Source organism: Corvus moneduloides, chromosome 1 (genome assembly GCF_009650955.1).
Source record: "Corvus moneduloides isolate bCorMon1 chromosome 1, bCorMon1.pri, whole genome shotgun sequence".
NCBI lineage: Eukaryota > Metazoa > Chordata > Aves > Passeriformes > Corvidae > Corvus > Corvus moneduloides.
Genome location: NC_045476.1, coordinates 30,035,601 through 30,049,643, shown reverse-complemented (window position 1 = coordinate 30,049,643; position 14,043 = coordinate 30,035,601). Strand labels below are relative to the sequence as shown.

Here is a 14,043-nt window from a genome sequence, read left to right as displayed (position 1 = left end):
GTTCACGCCCCTTTCCCATGAGAAAGCCTCTAAGCAGCGGGGGAGCTGACCAGTGTATACCTTTTCCCAAGGCTGTTCAAGGCTGCTGGCTGGCAGGTGCCTAGCAAGCCTATCTTCAGCCTGAGGCCCCGTCAGGGTTACTTCTGCAACAGCCCTGGGATGCCCAAGCCCTCCTGGGGTATGCTATATTCCACAAGGAATCCCTCTACAGTTGAAGAGCCAGGTATTGAAGTCAGGCACATGACGTAGTTTCGCCACCTTCAGCCCATGCTCTAGGAACAGGCATCCAAGTGTGAGCACCTCTGTCCCTGCTGGTGCAGGCAGAGCTGGCAGGCAGGAGCTGTCCCTGGCCCAGCGGCAGGACACCAGCCCTGCCAGCTGTCACCATCATGCTGGCACCACAGGCACAAATGTGGCACATGCCATTGACTGGCTGCAAAAACACCTGCCAGGCTGAGGGAGAGTCAGGTCCAGACACATCAGGCAAGCCTGCATAGACATGAGATCAATCCCCTTGGAAGAGTCATTTGTTCCTGCAGATGGCTTCAGAGTCAGACCTCAGTCCTTCCTCAACACCCAGGTGTTTACAACACTCACACGAGGCAGGGAGATGTCCAGGGAGTCACCAGCAGGGCTAGAGTACCACTTGCACATACTGACAGTGAGATTAAAAGTGCCATCCCTACCACAGTGAAAAAGGCTGCCAAGCTTTCTCTAGGCAGTATCAGGAAACCCAGTACTAATTGTTCCTTCAAAACCTTGCTTCACATCATGTCTAAATGTTCTTACTTGACGGAAAGACTTTTTACAAAGGGTTTCTCCTTTCAAGCCTCTCTAGATCTTTTTTAAAAGCTTGCTTCAGGAACATTTCAAAAGGGAACTTAAAGTTATTAATTTGGCTCCAACAGGCACTTCCAGACAGCAGGATATTTACAGACAGTGCTCATTTTTTTCCTTCCCTTGGACTTGCTTTTGGAAATCTATTTATCTGAATCTATTTAACTGAACTTGAACCTTCATAAGAAATTGAGTATCTTTACAGTCTATTTTCTTCAAAGGGAACAGATGACCAATTAGGACTGGAGTTCAAACTCCAAAACATGGAGCCCATTATGCTACTTCCCACCAGGGAGAGTTCTGCCATCACATCCAATACAACTGCTATGCTCCAGCTGAGCCCCAGGGATTCTGTCACAGACTAGCAACCCACATGGTCAAAGCCTGCATCTGGAGGTTTCAGAACAAGGAAGGTAACACCTACTAAATTAAATCAGATTACACATGATGCATGTGACACTGGCAAGGCAGACAAAAGTAAAGCAAAATCTTGTATGGTGTCTCTGCACCAAATGTAAAAATTACCTTCATGCCTTTTTATACCATATTTACACACCTTGAATCATCTTACCCACATGAAACTAAGAATTAATGTTTTTCTTTGATCTTAGGCAGGGGTTTACATACATACCTCTCAATAAAATTGATGCAAATGAGATACCATTTCAGTTCCACTGGTTTTAAAAAGTTAACATAGTACATGAATTTTGGCTTCCTTCTCTTTTCACTACTTCACACTTGCCTATCAGTCCAGATAGGATTATTCTTAATGTATTTGTACAGTTGCAAATTCAACAGTTTTCACATTACAGAAGCTCCCATAACAGCTCTAACACATCCTTACATGCTTTTGCACAAAAACTCTCAACTTAACTCACATCTTTTTCAAGATGAGTAATTTGAGACTGAAAAATTAAGTCCATTAAGCACCTGAGAATTTACATGGAATCAAAATAATTTCATATTATCCATGGTCTGTGCCTGCCCTTGTCCTCTACAGTTCACAGTGCTGTGCATGCAGTCTCCTCTGCCTACTTTCCATCTACATTATGCAACAACCATATGTTTATTAAAAACATTCCCCTAACACTCTTTTGCCCTGACAGCAACAGCAGCATATTCCAGGGCTGATACCCTCCTAAAAGGGGGAGGCATAAACACAACGGAGAAAGGGTCTGTACACAAGGCAGCCAACTGTAACAAGGAGTCACCCACTCTGCAAAGGGAATTCTTGGGTGAAGCTGCAAGCTGAATTCTCAAATCTTTAGTCTAACATACAAAAAGGAGAAAAAGCATGCTAGGCAACATATATTCAGGCAAAAGGGACAGGATGGAAATCTTTATTTCTTCCAAGGAAAAATGATTTTAAATTATATTTTTTTTATCTGTATCCAACACCTAGCTGCAATACATGGGAAATGGATTTATATGGCACTTTTAAGGGCAGATGGTACAGCCTTTCCTTCTGCAAGTAGGGAAAAGTAAAGAAACGATGGGAGAGGCAAAACCCATGTGGGAAGTGGTTGTGCCAGGGCTGAATCATAGACGGAACTGAAGAAAGCCTAGAAAATAAATAAAAGAAGAAAATACAGAAAAAAACATTTTAAAGAGAGAACAGGGACCCAGCAGCCAAGGAAGTGGAAACTATTGCAAGTCATGAAACCAGTAACACAGAAAAGAGACAAAAAAGCCATCCTAAGCCAAGAAGGGTGGAACAACAGTCCAGAGCAAGGCTGGGAGGAGGGGGAGGAAACCAGGTCAGAGACGTAGGTGGAGAAAGGATTATGTGGCACTTTGAAGATACGGTTAAACAGCTTGAGCTTCGGGCAGCAAGAGATGAGGAGCTGAAAAAGCAATTCAAGGTAAAGAAGACATTGTAGCTGTAGCAACAAGAAAAGGTGGCAAACTGTACCTTCAGGACAGTGAATGGGAGGGCAAATTAAAACCACACAGAAGAAAAATTTTTAAAAAACCAAACCCATAACAAAAAAAAAACCCAGCAGGCACCCAGACTCCAGAAGCTGAGCTGAAACATTTTCAGAGCCAGGACTGATGTTGCCAAAGTGAACCACTGGCACTCAGAGAGTTTCTTTTGCTCACTTCCTCTCTCTGCCACAGCCTTTCATTCAGCTTCCTGCCTTCTTCCAAGCTAACCCGAGCTCATCCCTGCACAGCCTTCTCAGGGCTATGAGACTACAAGGAACAGCACCCATCTCCTCCACAGTTTCTCCCTTGACTTCAATTAACATTACAGAGCTCTCACTGGCTTTAGCAGCATCTGATTTTTTTCATGAGTCACCTTCCCTTCTGCAAGCAAGAAATAAACACACGAACAGAGATGCGAGTGGGGCTGGAGCACACATGGTCTTCTCAGTTGTCTTAAAGCAGCCCATGAGCCTCCTTGCTCCTCATCAGGATCCCGAAAATTGTCCAGCACCTCCCAGACACTTCTTGGGGTGGGGTGGGGGAAAGAGGTACTGGCAACTTAGCACAAAAAACAGATATTCTAGGAAGCAAGAGAAAGTGAAAATGGCCCCAATTCATGGAGAACCAACATGCATTCCCTCTGCCATCATCTGCTCTGCCTGTGCATTGCATGTCCTCGTAAGGATGCCACAGGCAGGTGGCACAGACTTATCAAGAGCAGCTGGATACCTTCACCGCACCTGTGGAGCAAGTCACACCACACTGTGGGGCAGAGGGAACAGGAGCTGATGTGTCTCACCAGAGCAGCACAGGAGCTGCGGCGTCTCTGCAAATACACACACAGCAGGGACAAGTATTTCACCCTGTGCCAGTGCCCAGCACCCACCTTTTCCAGTGCTTTATCACTGTGGATGGCTATCACAGAAATAAAAGCATATTCACAAGCTATTCTTAGCATTCACCAGAGAGGCGATTACCAAATTACCCAGTTACATAATCTCTTTTATATAATCACTATGATGCTTTTCTCCTTATGCAACATGGACAGTGACCGTGGCCGGCTGAAGTAGCTGCTTCCCCAAGGAGAGCTACACCGGCAGCTCCATGGGTACAGGCACTGCCTAGTGCAGGTGCACAGATGAGCAACAGCAAGAGCTGCTTCAAGGCAATCAAACTTTTCAGTATAAGTGTGTGCCTTCAGCCTGGGGAAGACACCACCACCCCTGTCCACAGGGCTCCAGAAGCTGCACAGAGCAAAGGTCACCTCACCTCAAGCTGGTTGAGACACCAAAACCAAAGGCAACCAGCACCTTCCAGGCAGCCTGTCCAAGCACTCACTGGAAGGAAGTGGGTTGTCTCCACTGACTTTTAATGGCCTTTGGACGGAGCCCAGGATTAGGGCTTTAATAAAAATAGGAAGTCAATATTACTACAGAATTAAAACAAGCTTAATCCAAATCCCCCCGGCTTTGTGCCACAGCTATGCCCATGGTTTTTGTCCACAGGGAAAGCCAGGTGAAGCTGCAACCTAAATGTGTTCCCACAGGGTGCCTTGTGACAGGCACACTTGCTCACAGAGCCAGCAGGGTGGGTCAGCATAGCCACACCAGGAAGTTTCACCAGCCAGGTTTTGGGCATATTCCAATGTGTCTCCTACAGCATTTTCAGGATTCCATCCAATGCCTTCTAGGAACACTGCAGATACCTATCCAGACGATTGCCACATAAAGGGTGTAGTGAGACCCAACTTGCTAATAAAATTCACCCTGGGGTTTAAGGAGTCACCATCAGAAGTATTACCCACAGCATGTGAGAAAAAAAAATCTAAGACCTGGATTTCAGAAAACAGAAGCTCCAAGATCCATAGATCACCTGCAAATCCTGAAACACTTTTCCATCACCATGCTGCAAGTTCAGCATTAAGTTCAGCTGGCTGCATGGTGCTGGCATTATGCGAAAGCCCCAAACTGCCTTAGGTTTTCCTCAACATTACGCACCTTGTAGTATCTGGCTATTATTAGGCACTTATGCTTCCCCTGCTCCCTAGCTTCCCTAGTAATACAGGTCATTCTAAGAAATATGCAGGCAAACACCCGGGCTTAGTGTAGCACTATAACATACTTTATGCAGGGATGCATGCACACAAGTTTAAGAACAGAGACTACTATCACTTCAGCTACAGAAAAAAAAAATGAAGCAGCTTAATGTTATCTTCCACTATCTCAAACTACAGGATGACCCAGTTCTGAAGAGTTTTAACCCAATCTCATACGCTATTAGTACTTCTGTATCACAGCCAGGAGATGTGAGTTGCTTTAGTCAAAAAACCGATCAGAGCAGAACTGGGGTCCCTGACGCAAAACCCCACTGCACACGTTGGGGCCCATCATGACAGCACTGCTTGATAGTTCAGGATCAGCAGGCATCATCTGCACTATTGCTGCTCAAAACATTGAAAATCATGGTTATCATTACTAATATATGTTTGGGATAGGCAAGACAGCACTCAAGATAGGAGTATCTTATGTCAGCCTGAAAAAGAAAAGCAGACCTTGAAAAAGTAGATTTAAAACTTCTAATGCACCCATCCTTCCCCTTTGGTTTTTTTTAGGCTAGACAATTGTCTGATCATTTGAAAGCAGCATGTTCAGAGATCATGTGTCCTCTTTTTTGGACTGAGATTCTGCCAAACTTAATGGCACTTGAACAAATGAAGGTGGACTTTTATACCCATTACCATTCCTGTAATGGGTTAAACCCCTGGCTCCAAATGCAGCAGGGAAATAGTGCCCTGAGCTGGGGACTCACACTGTAAGAGAGCCAGCAGTGAATTCCTGGATCTCACTTATACCAGTATTGAGATAATTATCTGTAGCGATGAGCAATGCATTTTTCCCCCCTGAGAAGCAGAAATGAAACAAAACGCTTGACTCATCCTTGCCTGGTTTTTGCATCAAAAGCTGGTGACTTACAGTCACCCACCAACCACTGTGAGAAGTGCCTGCTTCCACATTTACAGGTATCATGAGGAAAGCAGAAAGGAATTCACTAAGTTAACAGGTTTTCTATCCACTCTAGTGAAGAGATTTAAGAAAATTGGGAGAAACAAAACACTGAGCAACACCTGAGCAATTCCCCAGGTAGAGACCCTTACACTGTCTGTTGTCGAATCACCATGTCTAAACAGTGCTGCACAGCTGGATATCAATCTCCTGTGTTGATACTAAAGGGACTGTGCTAAAACCAGCAAGGTATAAACATCTGGCCTCCTCCAGTTAGACAAAGAGAATCTTCTGTCCAGAAAAGGAGAAATACAGACTCCAACCAGGACACACAGAAGGATTTTGTTGGTCTACGTACAACCATCAGACATTCATGCAGAAAGACACAACTGTGCCAGCCAAAAAAACCCAAGTTTTCAGCAACTCAAAAGAAGCCCATCTTTGCTACTACAGTCATTGATTTTATTTTTCTTTGCTCGTATACATTCCCTGACGGAGCTCCTTATTTATTGACAACCAAACCCTCTGGATCACAGGCACACTACTTGCTCTTAACCCCACAGCAGCACAAGCCTGTCACTGTAACTACACTGCTGGGAAGACCAAGCTAAGCAGAGTAGGTCTACAAAAGCATCACCCTTCCTTAGGTTTTAGTGCCACTGACTGAGGCCCAGGAAGATGAACATGTGCAACAAAACACTCCTCTCCATCAAGTATAACACGTGCTACCCATCTTCAGTCTGTTGTCAGTGAGATCCCTGCCACCTTCCCACATGCTCACGTTCCTCTCATAATCATTTCATTTCAGGGGTTCACCACTTCTTCATACTCTCAGGGAAGATCCAAACAGACTGGAATGCATGTAACTAGAAAGGCATAAGAAAACATTAAATGTAATTGCCTTAGAAAGACAAATGTTTAGAGGTATTGGCTACATTCCTGGGGTCCGCAGACCTCACATCGTATTCCAGCAGCACAAGACCTGGCAAGGAAGGATCCATCCTCAAAACTATTGCCAGCTCTTTAGTTGCCTGATGCCTATCAATGTCAGAGGTGGAAGACCAAGCCATCATTCCTACTCCAGCTGGAAAGGGTGAGCTGCTTACAGAGGACTCGTGTGCAGCCAGGACTGGAGTCTGGGTACACTCCCACCACCCCACTTCATCACCCTTCACAAATGGCCACTTTCCACTGCCTCTGAACTTTGAAACTAAGGCCCAGATCACTTCACAGACACTTTCAATGAAAGGCCAAGGTTTTGGGATTATTTTAGACCTCCAAATGAGAGAGGTGAAAGGTACAGCAGAGGAGTGCTGTGTTTGTTGTTACCTTTGGCTGGACCCGAGGACAACAGTCCTTCCCATGCTGCAACTGAAGCTGGACCTTCCCCAGAAGAACGGCCTCCATCCATGACCCTCTCCTGCCCCACAGATGGGAAAAGCTACAGTGGCCATTAGCTCCTGGTAGAGCACTTCTGCTCTGAGAGACACTTGGCAGGTGATTTGGGAAAATGGTAAGACTAACTTTTCCACAACAGTATCTAATGTCATCGTTCAGGGAATGGAAAAGAAAAATCAGGCTCTGATAGTTTTCCCTTCTAGCAGAGCATGGAAAAGGTCTGCATGATTGCCTTCCACTCCAGTACATATGCAGTATCATCTAGGGACACAGTTTAGCGGTGGATATGGCTCTGTTAAGTTTACTATTGGACTCAATGACCTTAAAGGTCTTTTCCAACCAAAGGGATTTTATGATTCCCATTAGAAGACACCTAATGTATTGAAATCAGAAGTGTGCTACCAAAACAAGCACTCCTGCTCCAAGCCATACATTCTCCCTCCTCCCTTGCAGCAAGTTTCATGATGCTATACCACGGCACAAACCTCTGCTGAACCAATGGAAAATTATTCCCTCTCACTTCTTTACCCCAGTCCCTTTTTTGTGGCTTAGTCATTCGTGGCATCAGTGGGTTGATATGATCTTTTTGTGGTCCCAGGGTCACTAGACCTGCAGGAGCAGGCAAAGCCAGGGATTAGAGACCACCCTTGCCAGCAGCAACCCACACCTTCATTGCATGAGATACAGATTAGAAACTGCTTCTTGCTAGTTCCTTTTCTTTTAAAAATTTACCAGACTGAAAGCTGAGTCATTGAGAAAGAGATTTTTAGTTGAGCTATTTAAAACACAGGTGTAACTAACACCTATTTAGCACAAAGTTGAAGACAGGCTTCTGAAGAAAGACATTTTTAACTCAGCAGTGATAACTCTTCCATTTAATATGCGAGAAACTTGTCAAGATACATTGTTCTCAGAAAGAAAAAAAGGAAAAAGCACTCAACAAACCCAGATTCCCCTCTCATGCCCTTCTGAAGTACCAGTCACGGCATTTCATCTCATATCTTACTGTTCTGATGCCAAGAAAGTGATAATATCCACTGTTTAAGACCTTAGCTTTCCCTTGTCTTGAAACTGCTGTTTAATGCCCAAGATCCCAGGCTGTGTCCTCAGATTTCAGACAGACTTAAGATTCATTTTCCAAAAAAAGCACTATACAAGCAAACAAAAAAAAGCTTTTAGAAAGGCTTTGCCTCTTGCTAGTCCAAAGAGAGTTTATATTTGCTATAACAAACTCTAACAGGATTTCAACAAAACCTTCAGCAGAACAAACTCAGCTGCATTGCTGAGCATACAAAGCAAAATAGCATCATCAAAAATTAGACACAAAAGCTTTATGTAATGGTTTTTCATATGGATTTTACATTATATCACAAAAAATTTGAAGCAAATTGGTAGCCACCTTGCCCCAGCAAGATATAATGTTTTTATTTTAAATTCTGTAGCATAAGCTCAAGCATTACTCTGTTTCTGCCTGTAAACTCAGCCTACACTGATGACCAGAGCAAGCCTCTACATGGGCATACTCACTGCAGTTTTTCTAAGCCTCTTCTTAGTGGAGTGAATACAAAATGAATTTGTATTAAACCAAAGAGTTTCAACTGACCCCTTTTTTCACTGATTTTACCTAAATCCATTTTAAAACGGCACCTGAAGTCTCAGGGCTTGCCTTGGTCAGGTTTAACACATCCTTCCAGCCACCTGCATTAGCTGAGTGGAAAGTACCAAGAGAAAAGAGAGACAGAGGACTTCCCTTTTATGAAGAAAGCATAACAGAAAGTGCTAAATATTTTTGGCTGCCATAAGAAAACATAAACAGATTTTATAGATGCTTCTTCTAATTTAAACAAAAAAGCCCCAAACCCACCAAGCCAAAAAAAACCCCTTTGCACCTCCTCTTAGAGGATGCAAATGGCAGTCAGCCACCCATTCCTTTCCCACAACCAACACGAATCTGTCTCCTCCTCAGCAGGAGCAAAGTGAGAAAAGTGTGTGAGCTCAGTCCTCCCGCCTGGAAATCACAGCCCATCTCACTGCTGTCAAGAGGCAGGGAAGGCTTGCCAGCACCAGTTGGATCCCCAAACTATAAATTGTAAGTAAGCTCTTTCCTGCCTTCACTCAGCAATGCAATAGCTGCTTTGCAACCAGCTGCAGGAAGGTAAGGAAAAAAACCCACCAGAAATTGTTTAAGCTGCTAAATCCATTATGTAACCAAAACTAAAAAGCTGGAGAGGGTTAGTGGACACATCTACACTAACAACTCTCTTTCAGGTTTTTTGGGATAGACTTTTCCCCTTATTCCCCCCCAACCCTCACTGAAAGAACAGGAGTTAAAACATCATTAGGGCAGTATAAGTGGGCTGCCACAGAGGCAACAACACTGGTGTGCATGTACATTTGTACATTCAAGGGTACATACACTTTTACAGTATTTTATAAAAAGGAAAACCTGACCACTAATGGATAGAAAAAAATACCAGAAAACGGGGGGGGGGGCGGGTAGGATGGAGTGGTCCCCATAAATCGTCATGAATTCTTCAACTGTACCTGTGCCTACCATGATCAAAATGTGTAGGTTTTTTCTTTAAGACTGGTGGGTTTGTTCATCTTAATGTTCTTGTTCCTACAGAGATTAAAAAAACCCCAAAACAACCAAAAGCATGACCAGTCAAAGAAAAACCACAAACAAACCTTTTCAGGAAGGACAGAAATTTTCAGTTTCTCTGATTTGATAAAATCTCCCCAGTTGAAGTCCACTTACAAAAATAATACTAAAAGAGCTCAACACAGCAGTTAACCAACTGAGGAGCACCAGCCAACTTTGCTCTTACTTAAACAAATCTTGTATGACAGACTGTCGGGAGTGTTTGAATTTTCTTTCAAGATAACACATTTTGCTGTTCCTATGACATGTCCATTTTCTTCTTCTTTTTAAAAAAGGCGCTTGACTCTTATGTAGTATCTTTCATCTGACAAATTAACAAGAGGACTATACTGATCACTTTTTTCAACCATCCAAAATTATCAGAGTTTCTACCAGCATCCACATTATAATTCTCAATAATGAGAAACTCAGTGTGTAGAAATATCAACACTAGTATTTCCAGAAGTGAGGTTCTCCATTTTTTATAGCCACGTGGAAACCTTTCTAGAGGGATTCTCACACACAGCTCACACCACCTACAGCGACTACTGCAGGCCTCACTCACCTTAACTAAGCTTCACTTAAATATTCTGACCACTGCGTTAGCTCCTAGATTCTCCTGGATACAACATATGGGCCAACCAGAGGCTTAGGTATCTAAAATTATTTGACAGTTCTGAAAGTTGAGGCTACCCAGCAAGCTTCTCTGCAGCAGTAACAATAAAACACCTTTACTACCACTGCAGCACAGACAGGGTCCTCTCTCGGCCTGAAACAGCTCTGTTCAGCTTCCCCATCCTTGAGCTGAGCTTCAGCAACTGAGCTCTCCTCCATCCAGCACTTCCACAGCTTGTGAGAGAGAAAGCAAGCACTCAGTCTGAGAAGTAAGCCCCACAGAGACACTGGTGTCCTCATTAAGGCTGAAAATAAGCTTGCTTCATCGGGGGGGTGGGGGGACTGCCTGTTTAGTTGTATTTTTTCCCCATTCCAAAGACATCACTATTCATTAAAGTCACATTTAAGTTCAGACAGCCAAAGCCCTTAGGATCACTGATAAAACAGAAGCAGAAAATCTTGATATATATGCCCCAAACAGGCATCACTTCAAGGACCTCCTCAAATCTTTCCATAAAACTGAGAGCCACTTGAGACAAAATACCACAGAACCACAAGCCAAGCTAGCACGCAAGATCACTGGTTATTTGTGAGTACAGAAATCACATACTCCAGTACTACGGGTATACCAGACATCCAGGTGCCTGGCGAAAAAGGGCATTTCAAGCAACTGCAGCTAATAACACACTGCTATCTCCAAGTAGCCAAATTAATTTGAAAAAGACAGATAAAGATTCAACAGTCTTCATTTCTTCCTGCAAGAACCAAAATTGCCTGTCAAATTGTCCACCTCATTTCACCTTACTTGTTAAACTGTTCAACTGCAATTAAGTCAGGAGCAAAACACATGGCATCTTTGGCTTTTCTCCCCTAAAAATGAGGTCTTCTCAGAGCAGAGCTTTCTGGGTCCTGGGGTTGGAGATTTTTCTTCCACAATGGTCTCTGTGGTTGCAGTGAGACCCTCGTCAAAGAAGAAAACTCAAAATTAATTCCCCTCTCCCACCACCACAGTGCTCTGGGTGTTTCTGTAATTAGTGCATCTCAAGCTTGTCTAGAACAAGGACTGGTATTTTAGCATCAAGAGCCAGCAATTTCTTATGTGTAAATCCTGCTTCAACGGTAATGCCTTTAGTCACCTTCATGAAACCACCCACCAGCATATGGAAGCTCCTTCCCCTGGCCCTCAGCCCCTCTTCTGCATCTTCTGCCTTTACATCAGGAACAGCAAACCATCACTTCCTTGCGGGAGACTGGCACAGTCAGCTACTGACTAGGCTCCAACCTTAAAGCCACAAACACACACACTCCCCACATCCAAACTCACACCCACCATGAACTTGATGTATACTTAATTGTGAAGGAGTTCATTCCTTTCATCAATATGACCAGAAACAGTGGTTTTGCAATACACAAACATTTTCAACAAGTACTTTGGGTAATCTAACCAAGGAAATCTTGATTAGAATCAGTAAACTACTACATAGCATTCTGACGGACTAAATGGGCTCCTCCCCAAAGTATCTGGGTAATAGCCAGAGCCTTTTGCAAAGCGATGAATGAAAACCGTATTTCTCAGTTCATGCTCTGTTCCGTAATAACTAAGATCATGTTGAAGCTGCAAACAGATTTAAAACAATTGCAGCAATGCTATTTCAGATTATATCCAGTACAGAACTTTGTGCAGAAGACAGAGAAAGTTTCATGTATCAAAAACCTTCGAAACAACCACATGTCTTCGATTTAGTTGTTTAAACCCCCAGCACTCTGTTTCTGGGCCTGTAGAATACCACCTTATTTACACAGTATCTCATTTTAATAGGTAATCTAAGCATTTCCAAAAAAGAAAAAAAAAATCCACAAAACCAGATGGCAAAACAAACATTCTAGATTAAAAGAAAAAGGGGAAAAAAACCCCACAATTAAAACCAGTACAAAAGCTTAAATAACAGCAACACTGGCTAGCTCCAATGAGGATTTATGCAAATTACTTTTTTCAGGCACAAATGATCTTTTTCAGCAGAATACATGTTAAGAGAGCAGAGACATCCAATCAAAGAGATCCTGGAGAGGCGAAACCTTTCACAGTTTCAGATGAACAAAATCCCTCAGGGAGATGGTGGTGTTTGTTTCATTCAATCGACATTTTGCTATTCCTGAAGAGCTGCTGTGGAGTCAAGAGTAATTGAGGGCCAGGATCAGGGCCAGGTTTACAGCCAGAGTAAGGAGATGCAAACCAATTAATTTGTGAAGAGCTACATTTATTTACATTAAGCGGTGATTTTGATGTGAGTGTTTTAATGGGATGATGCTGGATGGTGTAGTGGGCAACACACCAGAAATCATTCATCTACGTAGGTGGCATAAACATGTAGTAAACATCATTTTCATGAATTATATCCATTACCAAAAGCAGTAATTACACAGCCAGCATTCTGGTTTCCATGTATGGGTTTGGTGTCATGCTGTTTTTCAAAAAAAATTAATAAATTTTCTGTCTAAACTGCTCCATCACAGAGGCAACACAGCTCTTTCACCTCTCTGACACTTTCAGCTGCACTGCCTCTGGGCTTTATAAATGTAAAGATGTACCTAAGACAAGCCCACGGGTGTTTCCGAAGTCACCCTGGCACGCTGCCACCGCACGTGTCCCGGCGATGACTCCAGCACGCTGGCAAACCTGCCACCGGGAGCCGCACATGGCAGCGTGCCCGCACGGGTCTGTCCCAGGGGGGCTACTGATGTTCCCCTGCCTGCCCCCAGCCCCAAGGTTAAACCACACACCAAGAGACAGCTGGCCCCCAGAAAACATCTACCGATCCGCCCACTGAAAAAGAAGAGCTGGTTTCCCAACCCCCTGATCCAGTGTCACCCCAGCCCATGGGAGGGAGGCTGAAACTAGACGATCTTTAAGGAGTCTTCCAATCCAAACTATTCCGTGATTCTACAGCTGCATGGCACAAATCCCCCCTCCAATTAATGAAAGCTCCTAATTCACTGTTTGTTTGCTTGTTTGACTGTTGTAAGTACGAAAGCTGCGCTATCCAGGCTTTCACAGAAGTTTGACCACGCTGCTCGGTGCCGCCACGGCTCCTCCTGAGCTGATGCCGCCGCACCTCTACCTACCTCGCAATGGACACTTTGTCCACGAAGGGCTACTTAAAATGAAAATAAGAGATGCACCTTCCGTTTAACCCTTACTGACAGGCGCACGCTGGAGAGTCCGCCAGTCTGCTCGGAATGGGCAGCTTCCAGCAGCTTGTGCCCCTGCCTACAGGTCTCGTCTTACTCGGCTCCATCACACCGCGGATAATCTCCCTCTGTTCTTGCAGTAAGACCCCGGACACCCGGCGAGCCCGGCCGCTGCGAACGCCCGTGACCACCGCACCCGCAGCCGCTCCGGGTCTCGCCCAGCCCGGCCCCGCAGCTCCCCCGCACCCCTGACCACGCACTGCCTGTGGAACCAAGCCCGTTCCGGCAAAGACATTAACCCCAAAATAAATCACCTCCCCCGCACGCCCCCCGGCTGGGTGAGGGCTGCAGGTCCCCTCCGCCGGCCGCGCAGTTCCAGGTCGCGACCGATGGCGGACCCCCGCGGGGTGAACCCGGGGCTGCCGCAGGCGCCGC

At 44.6% G+C, this 14,043-nt stretch overlaps 1 protein-coding gene across 2 annotated transcripts in view; it reads right to left on the bottom strand.

The window, feature by feature from the left end:
- VOPP1 (VOPP1 WW domain binding protein) overlaps positions 1-14,043 on the bottom strand; it is a 71,281-nt gene that overhangs the window by 57,122 nt on the left and 116 nt on the right. The window lies entirely within an intron of this gene.